A 2,881-nucleotide genomic window follows, 5' to 3' on the forward strand; every position below is an offset into this window, starting at 1 on the left:
AAGGCATATGCATTTTTTACTATGCTAAAGCATTGTATTACTTGGAGAAAGTAAAATACATATTTTAACATATTTTAACGTTAAAATATTATTATTGTTATTGTTGGTAGTCTTCGTGGATGGAGTGCCCCCTACGTACCATTACAGCTAAGGTCACAACTTCATTTTATAGACTAAGAGAAATGAGACTTAGAAAAGTCAAGTAATTTGTCAGGTGCAGACAGCTAGTGAGTGGCAGAACTGGGGTCAGCGGAGGGAGGTGGTGCCCCCTCCTCCAGAATCCTATTTCAGAGAAATGGCCCTACCATTCACCTAATCACTAGAGCCAGAAACCTGAGTCCTTCTCAGCTCACATGAGGTCAATCACCAGGTCCTATTGATCTGAGCCTGTTATTATCTTTCAAATCCATTCCCTCCTCTCCACCCCATCATTGTCTCGCACCTGGTCAAGACCTAGATTTCTGACTGGTCTTTCTCTCTCTAGACTGATGTTGCCTCCAATGTAGCCTCCATTCTGCTGCTGGAGCGATCTTTATAATGCATGAATCTGATGGTATCTCTCTGCCTCAAAATCCTTCCAAGGCTCCCAGTTGCTAAGAGTATGAAACCTAACTCCTTTGCATGGCATAGTTGAGCCCTACTCACATTTCCTGACATTCCCACCACAAACCTAATGCTTCAGAAAAATCAAACCACTTCAAGTTTCTAGAATCCTCCAGATGTCTTCTGTTCTGGGTCTTTGCCCAGCCAAGTCCTCTGCCTAAACCACTCTTCTCTCCCTTGGCAAACTCCCCATCCTTCAGCAGTATCTTTCCTGGAAGCCATCCATGTCTCCCCTAAGCAGAGTGGCACAGTCTTTGCCTGTGTTTTTGTTCATACCTATACGAAAGCAGTCACTTTGTGGTCATGAATGGTTTTTGTGTGTTTCTCCACATTAATCTTCACATTCTTTCAAACTAAGAACAACAGTAATTTACTTCTAATTTTATTTTATTTTTAATTTAGTCAAATGAAGCAGTGGGAACAGAGAAGGAACAAAGAAATCTGTTACTGGTTGTGATCAATTGGTTGTAAACACCACTGCATTGCACCACTACATCAGCCACATTTTTTTTTTTTTTTAGATGGAGTCTCACTCTGCCGCCCAGGCTGGAGTGCAGTGGCGCAATCTCAGCTCACTGCAACCTCCTCCTTTCAGGTTCAAGTGATTCTCCTGCCTCAGCCTCCCAAGTAGCTGGGATTACAGGTACGCACCACCACTACTAATTTTTGTATTTTTTGTAGAGATGGGGTTTCACCATGTTGGCTAGGCAGGTCTCGAGCTCCTGACCTCAAGGAATCCTCCTGCCTCAGCCTCCCAAAATGTTGGAATTACAGGTGTGAGCCACCACGCCCGGCCTGCACCAGCCACTTCTAATTTTAGATTCACAGTGCCTAAGATGGTGCCTGTCACATAAAAAGGCTTCAGTATGTATTTTTAAGTATTTGTTATATGAATAATTCCCTTACCCAGGCTCTTTTCATTCATTACCCAGACTGCCTCCCTCGGTAGTTCATTATTACCACAGGGGTGGTTTTACCTGGTACACAGATTCGAAGGAAATCTCTTGGATTATGGGCACATTATCCAATCTCAATAGAGAGCAGTAGTAGGAGTGAAGAGTCTTGCAGAACCCTGAGTTATTTTGGAGCCATGGTGAGCCTGCAGGAGAAGGAGGATCTGGTGACCCTGAAACGAGGAAACAAAGATCAAAAAGATAAATCTTACCTACTTTCTAATTTTACTTTTGGCAGGTCTAGAGTCAATCAGATGTATTTGAGGTTCAGGCTTAATAACCTTGAATACTAATCATGAGTTTATCAGTGTTATGCTACTACATGCAGCTAGGAAAGAAACTAAATATTAAGGGCTCAGAATTCTATAAAAATTAGCACCATGACTCTTAGGAATAGAAAGAGAAATTCCTCTAATAATTGATTCTAAAACTTGGGTTAATGTAAGAATCATCTCAGCAGGTGTTTCAGTTTTCAAGGTCCCATCATAGAGCCACTGATTCAGGGGGGCCTGGAAGTTTTTTTTTCCAACAAGTAACCCAAGTGATAATAATGTAAACAATGCTTAAAGTGGTCTCCAAAGCTTTTTTTATTATACACCCCATATATTTTTTATTCATAAATTGTACTCTGTTTCTGTACCTATACATAGAACATCCTCAGAATTAAAATATTTAAAAGATAAAATGAAGATAAATCTAAATAGAATTTTTAATATTATCTTTCCACCCATCAACAGATCATCCCAAGTATGTATCAATGTGCATCCCAAGAGCAAGGCTGCCCCTCAATAAAATCAGCATCTATTTTAATGGTCTCAAGGGCCTCATTTAGGGACATGTCCAACTACACAGTTTTTTTAATCTGTTGAGGTTCTTCTGTGTACCAGGGACTGTGCTAGACCATTTTACTCCATATTATCTCATGTAATCCACCTAGTAACTCTGCAAGATAGGTATTATTAATAACAATTACATATTTGGAGACTGAAATTCAGTGAGATCCATGTAGGTTGCCTAATGTCTCATAGATGACAAATAATGAAAAAGGGATTTGAATCCAGGTTTCTAATGTTTTCCACTATATTGTGCATATATGTCAGTTAAGAGTGTGTTTAGCTGCAAGGGAACAGAAATTCAGTTACAATGATTTAACTGGATAGTGGTTTATTTTTTTCTGTAACAAAAAGTCCCCATGTATGGAATCCAGGCTGGTAAAGAGGTTCTATAATAGCACCAGGGACACAGGTTTTTTCTCTCTTTCTGTCCTGCCATCTTTAGTAAGCAGTTTTTGTCACAAAATAGATATTTCTACCTCCAGGCATCAC

This window comes from Pongo abelii, chromosome 1 (genome assembly GCF_028885655.2).
Source record: "Pongo abelii isolate AG06213 chromosome 1, NHGRI_mPonAbe1-v2.0_pri, whole genome shotgun sequence".
In the NCBI taxonomy this organism is placed as follows: domain Eukaryota; kingdom Metazoa; phylum Chordata; class Mammalia; order Primates; family Hominidae; genus Pongo; species Pongo abelii.